Source organism: Neltuma alba, unplaced genomic scaffold (assembly GCF_004799145.2).
Source record: "Neltuma alba isolate B1F8T4 unplaced genomic scaffold, ASM479914v2 tig00010317_pilon, whole genome shotgun sequence".
Lineage (NCBI taxonomy): Eukaryota > Viridiplantae > Streptophyta > Magnoliopsida > Fabales > Fabaceae > Neltuma > Neltuma alba.
In genome coordinates, this window is record NW_021635230.1 from 510798 (window position 1) to 519923 (window position 9126).

Below are 9126 nucleotides of genomic sequence, written 5' to 3' on the forward strand. Positions count from 1 at the left end.
ATGATTTACCAAACAAATTTATTATATATCACTTAATAATTATTGAAACAACGTATAAAAGCATTAAAACAGAATTTAATAAAAGTATTATGCAAAATGTAATACTGTTTTGTACTCCCTCTGGTCTTATATGTAAGCTTCAAAATTAGAAAAGGGTGTAGTTCATTTTAAAAGCTTTAATTTAGGTTTGTTTTAATATTTAATGTATTTTTATGATATTTTTTATAATTATTTCTCTCTTATCACACTTTTCTATACATTTGTTTATTCTTTTTCTCATTTATTATAAGGATATATTTAGAAAAAAATATATTTTTAAACATATTTATAGTTTTTAATTAATTTTAAGTATTTATTTATTATTCGTGAATTAGTTATTTAAATCTTATAATAAGGATTGAAATGAGTATATTATTAATATTGATATATTCGAAGTTATAATTTACCTCCCAATTTTCCCGCACTTTTTTATGTCATCACGTTTTCCCAAGTCTATTTTCGTTTTGAAGTTAATTGCACGCACACTCACATTTACTCTTTCTTCATGATTCCCTCCTCCCCTCTTTCTTCTTTTTTGGTTTCCTTCTCTCTTTCTTCCTTTCCATTTCTTCTTCCAAACCTTTTGTTTTGTTTTTTTTTTAAATAAGAACCTGCGAAAGCGGAGAGAAGAGCATAGATCAAGGTTGCAGTTGCGGAAGGAAAAACTTACAGGGCTGAGAGGAAAAGACCAAAAAAAGCTTTCTCTAGTAAGAAAAAAGGAGCAGGACTTACTTTTTCCAGACTAAGTACTCCATTAATGATGACCTCTTTAAAAAAAAGGGAAGTCCATTTTACTTTACAAGAATAAAGTTTACAGAGAAATATAATGTCATGTCATCTGTTGCAATTTAGGACAATCAGTATTGTGTATTTGCTAGAAAAAAGAGATAACTCAATCAATCATTTCTCACGCATTTGTTTACATGCAGCTTTTTATTGGATTATTCACAGAAGGCACATTCATAACATTGCACAGGATTCTTTAGAAATCATTTGCATCAACAAAAGGAGATTTAATTTGGCAACCTTGCATCATCATTAATCTGTTATTTGGCAGTATTAAAGCAAGAATGATGTTGTCTAGGTTTTTTAGGGAACACATTCCATGCTTGTCACAATGATGAACATGGAGTGTTCATCGCAATTTGGACCATTCAAATCAATTTTTGATGATTCAAATTGAATTTAAATTTTTTTATATATTTTAATTAAATTTTTGTTTTAATAGATACAAAATTTAAAATAAATATAATATCATAACTAACATATCTTTAAAAATAATTTATCATTAAAAAAATTGTATATTAAAAATTTTAAATACGAGCCATCCATATTAGATTTTGAACGGTTTAAATTGTATTACAGTGATGAGCATATGGTACTCATCGTTATGATGAGTACCAAATGAAGATCAGTTTTTCTCATATTTCTTCTTCTGTGGCACTCTCCTCTGTTTTTCTTTCCATAATTTCTAATCATGTAGGTCCATACTATGAAGAGATTATGTAAGCTTATCCTCTTTTTAACATCATTTTGACTTTCATAAAAAAATAATTTTAAAAATAATTTATGGAAATTAAGGGCATATTTTCTTAAAAACTTCATGTAAAATAGCAGAAGAATGACTTTTGGCCTAAAGTTTTGGAAAACTATTTTACAAGGTAAATAAGCTAATTAGGGAAGAAAATTCATATAAAATATTAAGGACTTTGAGATTTATTTAGTAATAATTAAGTAATTAGGGAAGAAAATTCATATAAAATATTAAGGACTAATTTTTGAGATTTATTTAGTAATAATTAAGTACCAATGAAGAAGGGATTACAATAGCAAAATTATGATCCTGAGCCCAAAAATAGATTTAGGCTAAGATTAGGCCTAATTCTTGAAGATCAAAATGTGCCCCGTGAGAACAAAAGATGAGGTTCAGATTGCCTGGATAATGGTCCAATCAAATGCTAAGAGTTAAGGCCCATAGGATAAGTGATCCTTAAAGAATTAAATAAATAAATAATGATGATGATGATGATGATCTCCTCCCATTGAACACATTAGCTTGCTCACGCACCCTCGTTCTCTTACATGTTGATTCTTTTATTGAAATTTTTTGTGTTATTTTTCAATCTAGAGACGCATCAGAACACCTTAGCGTTTTTTCTTTTGTTTTTTTTGGGGTGAACACCTTAGCGTTTTGATTGAGATGCTATTTTTCTTTTAGATAAAAATCCTAAATTCAAGAGTTTCATGTTAACATGCTATTGGGCTATTTTCGAGCAAGGTTGGATATATTTTTTAGGCTTTCAATGCTAATTTTAGTGTTTTTAATTAATGTGTCTAGAAATCCTAAAGCATTCACTAATAGAAAAAAAGGTCTTCTACACCACTTAGAATTGGTATTTGATATAAAAAAGATGACTGGTGTAAAAATAGGCAGTGTTAAAAGTCTATACTTTTCACATTTTGCTAACCAGTGTAAACATTGAAAATTCAAATAAAAAAAGGTCAACTTCTTAGACCAGTGGTCTAAGAAGTGGACTTTTTGTTTTTTTGTTTTTAACATTTTCTCATACTAACTAGTTCTTCTTATGACTAAATTTCTTTTGCCACAAACAAAAAAAAACTGTGAAAACACAAACTAGTATAACAGTTAAGAACTAACTAGTATTAAAGTTTAGAAAAATAGTTCATTAAGGAGAAAGAAAACGAAGAAAGATGAGTTACCAGTAGTCAATAAGGAGAAAGAAAATAAAGACCAGTTTCTTTTGCAAGGATGAATTAGATCTCTGACAAGTATTTGGTCATTCAAAGTATTGCAACTCGAATATTATCATACTTGAATGACAAAAAATGTTAGTGGTAGTCTCACTCAAGAGGGGAGTGAATTGGGTAAGATATAAAAATTTTGTGAAATTAAAACAATGAACTAACAGAAACATAGAGTGTGAGTTAGAGAGACTTCACTGTAGAAAAGTGGACACAGAATTTATACTGGTTCGGTCTCAAACACTTGACCTACATCCAGTCCTCAGAACACCTCTGAGTATTCCACTATGTTCCAAGATTGATCGGGCTCTTGGTGCCGCAATACATCAATTGATACTCTCAATCACTCTCCCTTGCTACCCGTAAGGTTACAAACCCACTCAAGAGTCCACACTCTTGAGTTTCACACAAGATGTGATTAATGATAAAAGATACAAACTCTCTTACAGAGTGAATAAATGATAATCACTGAAGCTCAACGTATGGAAGAACAGAGTATTGAATGTAACAGTAAATGATCAACAGAGGGTAGCTCGCGTATTCAATCTGTTCATTTAATGTTTCTTCGTGCCTTTTATAGTTGAGGTAGTTTAGTAACCGTTAGACGGAAGAGCTTCTAGCCGTTGAGAGTCCGGTTGTGTGTTTTCCCAGTTGCAACGGTTTCCGCCATTAATGCTTCTGACAAGGTAGGTTACAAGCTACTTAGATAACTGTTGGAGAGCCGTTGGGTTTTTCTTTGTAATCTGCAATAATACATTAACTCAATAAGTTTTTCTTTGTAGAATAAGATCAAAAGCAGAACCGAACAAATGATAAAATGAACATTCATAGTTTACAAGTAGAATCAATCAGTTGTTAAATGTGCTGAGCAATAACTGAACGTGCTTGATCAAAGTAATGATCGATTACTGGTTGATCGATCAAGTTATCAATTATTCAGAGTAAGAGCTTTTGAAACAGATAACTAAGTTTATCGATCAAGTGATGGATTAATGATTTATCAATCAAGTGATCGATAAAATGAAACAGTGACTTTATACTGATATGTGGAGAAAAAGAAGATCAAGGTCGCTTTTGATTTTGAATCTCTTTAAATAGAGAATTAAGACAAACATGAAGGCTAAGAAAAGCTTGAATGAAATAGATGATAAATTTTGAGAAACATCGTGACTGGTTAAAGTTTAGACTGAAATCGCTCCATGATTGAACAAGTGATCGAACACTTGTTGATCGATCAGGTTATCGATAAACAAAGTGTTATAGAACAGCATTTAAAGCAATAATTTTTGAACACATTATCGATAAATAGATGATGGATAACCTTATTGATAAACAATAAGCAAAAGTATATTCAGTAAAAACATAGGCTATGTAGGTTAATTGAATAGGTGATCGATTAATGAATGATCGATCAAGTGATCGATAAAGAGGTTTTAATCCTGTAAAGTCAAAGAATTGATTTATCGATCACGTTATGTGAAAAACAAGTCAGACATGTAAGTGTAATGATCGATCATATTATCGATAATCTGATTATCGATCCAGTGATCGAAGAACCATGATCTAAGAGCGATGTACCGATGATTGATCATATGATAGATAATTTGCTGATCGATCAGGTGATCAATAAGCTACTGAAATAAGTACCTGCATGCAGAGAGTGTTATGAAGCAATGTTTGATCATATTATCGATAAATGACTAATCGATAAAGTGATTGATAAATGGTGACTAAGGCAAAACATAGAATGAGTAGAGCGCATTACCATTTATCTGTCTTCTCATCGATAATCTGTTTATTGATCATGTTATCAATAAATGCCTATTAGATTTATATCCCTTTATCTGACTGATGTTCAATCATTCTTGATTATTGATCAAGTGATCGATAATTTACTGTAGACTTTTATACACAACTAAGTTAACAATGATCGATCAATTGGTCGATCAACACATTATCTAACAAGTTATCGATCAAGGTTTCTACTACATTACTTGATTGTACAGAGATATTATCTATCAGCTTATCGATAAGTCCTTGATCGATCAACATACTGAAACACAAATTTCTTACTTTGTTATCATCAAAACCTTAATCTTAACATTGTCCCCCTTTTTGATGATGACAAAACATAGGTGAGGAATATTAATTATGTAGCATCAAATAATAGTAAAATGAAAACAACAAAGACTCTTGACAGATAAAAATGAGACAGAAAGGTAGCATAAAAGAAACTTTAACTGATAAACATGAGCTGTCATATCAGTAAGCAATAAATTACACAACTGTGAGAAACTAACATACATAACAGAAACTGAATAAAAGAGACTTAAACAATAGAATTAAACAGCATAATCGTTCTCCCCCTTTTTGTCAGCATCAGATAAAGAAGGGGAAGGAGTAGAGACAGTAGGCACGGGTAGGGAACAGGAAGAGGTGGAAGGTGAGAAAGTGGAGAGAATGGTGGAAAATGTAGAGAAGGGACTGGCTGGGGAACAGTGATAAGGGCTAAAGTGGTAGAAGGAGTGAGAGAGGTAGAGGGTACAGATAGTGAAGTGGAAATCAGAGCAGTGGGTATAGTGTTAGGATTATGGTTTTGATGATAACAAAGTTAGATTAATTGGGTTAAGTATGTTGATCGATCATCTTATCGATCAAATGATTATCGATAAGCTATCAGATAACTGTTCAGTATAAATCAGTTTTATATTAAGTATTTTAATCGAAGAGCTATTCGATAAGTTGTTGACCGATAAAATGATCGATTATCGCTAACATGGAAGTTACATAAGGTTACAGTTAATTATCGATCACTTGATCGATAACATCAGATAAACGAACAAGTAACAGATAAAGAGAACCAAATCTGAAGTGCATTTATCGATCACATGATCGATAAATCAGTTATCAATAACGACTTCGATAAGAGGTAACACACTCTACTCGTTCTGCACATTAATTCTGTCATCTTTTATCCATCATACTATCGATCACTTGTTTATCGATCATATGATCGAACATTATGTTCTAACTCTCTGAATGCAGGTACTCATCATAGCTGCTGAATCGATAACCTTATCGATTACTAAATTATCGATCACATGATCGATAATCAATATTCTATCTGCTCATACTTAGTTTTTCTACAACCAAATTATCGATAACATTATCGATAATTTAACTGTCTGCATAGTATCTTTTCACATAACATGATCGATAAAGAGCCTCAAGATTATTATCTTCACTGCATTAACTTATGTTGAATCATTTTTTCGATCACCTAATCGATCATTGATTTATTGATAAAATGATCGATCATCCGATTTCCTGAAACTCCTATTTTCACATAACGTGATCGATAATCAATTTCTTTACCTTACAGGATTAAATCTCTGTTTTTCATTTTATTGATCACTTGATCGAATATTCATTGATCGATCACCTGTTCGATTAATCCACATAGTCTGTGTTTTTCGCTGAATATATTCTTACTCATTATTTATCGATAACCTTATCCATCATCCATTTATCGATAATTTGTTCGATCATCAATGACTGAAGTTTCATTTCTGTAACACTTGGATTATCGATAATTTGTCCGATCAACAAATGTTCGATCACTTGTTCGATCATGGAACGATTTCCATTTCAACATCAGTCTACTAAAATGATTCTTAAAATCAATGATCCAACACTTGATCAATAATCTTGTTGGACTGATTCAAAAAGCTTTCACTCTGTTTATCGATAACCTGATCGATCAGCAAGTAATCGATCACCACTTCGATCAACCATGTCCAGGATGTCTTTCTGCTCTTTTTACAGATAATTCATTTCGTCTAGAATCATTGAATAATCAATCTGTTTTTCTTCTTTGTTCATAACTAAAGCCTACACCGCAAGACTCTTACTTGTTTAAAGTTTAAAATATGCAGATTACTAAGAAAGTCTACAACGGCTCTTCAACGGGATTACGTAGACTGTAACATACAGTGTCAGAAGCTCAGACGCATTAATGGCAGAACCGTTGAAACTGGCGAAACACGCAAACGGAGTCACAACGGCTAGAAGCTCTTTCGTCTAACGGCTACTTAACGATCTCAACTATAAAAGGCGCGAAGAAGCATTAATGAGAGGACTGAATACCGGAACTACCATCTGTGATTATTAAGTCTAGCATTCAATACTCTGTTTTCTTCAATACTACTGAGCGTCAGTGTTCATCATAAATTTCACTCTGTAAGAGAGTCGATAACTATCCTTCATTAATTACTATTGAATGATCTCAAGAGTGTGGACTCTTGAGAGGGCTTGTATCCTTACGGGACTAAGGGGGAGTGATTGAGCGATTCAATTACTGTACCGAGGCACCAAGAGCCCTATCGATCTTGGAAGATAGTGAAATACTCAGAGGTGTTCTGAGGAATGGACGTAGGTCAAGTGGTTAAGACCGAACTAGTATAAATCTTGTGTCTTCCCTCTGCAGTGAAATCTCTCTTGACTCTAACTCTCTGTTTTCGATATTGTCTCGTTTTAATTTGGCAAGTTTTTTTTAACTCACCCAATTCACCCCCTCTTGGGTGAGATTGATTCTAACATTTGGTATCAGAGCAGGTCTCTTCATTAAGGATTTAACAGTCCGAAGAGAGATCTAATGGCAGGATTCGGAGACAGCGTGCTACCGGAAGGATGCTCAACATCCAAACCGCCAGGCTTCAGTGGAGAAAATTACACCTTCTGGAAAATGAGGATGAAGATCTTCATCAAGGCCACAGAGTATGGTTTGTGGGACGTAATAGAGCACGACAACTATGTCCCAATGAAAACAATAGAAGGACAGCAAGTACGCAAGAGTCCCAGGGAGTTCGATGAGGAAGACAAGAAGCTGGTGACCCTAAATGACAAAGCTATCAATATACTCACGTGTGCACTTAGCCAGAGGGAATATTTCAGAGTTTCAAGTCTGGAAACTGCAAAGGAAATGTGGGAAGCTTTGGAGATAGCTCATGAAGGAACCATCGGCGTAAAACAGAGCAGAATCAACACTCTCACCACCGAATTCGAGTTATTCAGAATGAAGGAAGGAGAAAGTATCCGAGACATGGAGGTCAGATTCTCACATCTCATAAACCACCTCACTGCACTTGGAAAGAAATATAGTCAAGAAGATCAAGTAAGGAAAATACTGAGCGGTCTCACAAAAGAATGGGAACCGAAAAAAACAGCAATTGAAGAAACCAAAGGAGAATCCATTGGTTCTGTTGCAGCGCTGTTCGGGAGCCTCGCTGAATACGAGAGCAAGCAAAAATACAAAAAGGAGATGAATGAGAAGAACCGAAAAAGCATCGCTCTTAAAACTCAAGAGAGCGAAGATGACAATGAAGATGATCTTGAAGATGATAAAATGGGCCTTATAGTCAGAAGGTTCAAGAAATTCTACAAGAACAGAAGAAGTTCCAGCCGAAACGCAGAGTTTCATCATATCAGAACGAATCAAAGGATCCAATCATTTGCTTCGAATGTAAGAAGCCAGGACATATCAAGGCGGAATGTCCCCAACTTTCCAGAATGAAGGACAAAGAAAAGAAGAAAGAAAGATTTAGAAAGAAGAAAGCCTTCGTCACATCAATTTGGGGAGATAGTTCTTCAGAGGAAGAAGAAGAAAGTGATGATGAAGAAACCGCTGACATCTGTCTAGTGGCCCAGGAAAACGAGGAATCAGAGACAGACGAGGTAATAATTTCTGAACCATCTTATGATGAATTACAGTTCGAATACAATGCATTACATTTAGAATTAGTAAGAATTGCAAAGGAGTTGGTAAGCTCCAAGAAAAGGATAAAGTTTTTAGAAGAACAACAATCGAAGGTTGAAGTCAATGTAGATTCGGTCTCAGCTTGCAAAGATTGTGAAATGAACAAAAAGAAGATTAAAGATCTTACCAGAACTTTAGAAAAATTCACTAAAGGTAGTGAAATGCTTAAAGTGATCCTAGGAGCTCAACGATGTTCGATGGACAAAACTGGTATAGGATACGATCCAACTCAGGATAAGTCAAAAGGAAAGAAAAAGAGTAGTGGTAGATCATATCTTACATATTTTAGAAATTCTGTGCATTCTTCAAATCCATTTGCACTTTGCTCTCACTGCAACCGTAAAGGCCATTCAACTTCTTCTTGTTACTATAAGAAGAAAGGAGCCTACGGAACATTAAAATGGGTGCCCAAAGGTACTTATGTACCAAAGACAACTCATACTAACCAAAAAGGACCCAAGAAGGTATGGGTACCTAAAACATGATTGGGATTTTGCAGGTATGTCTCA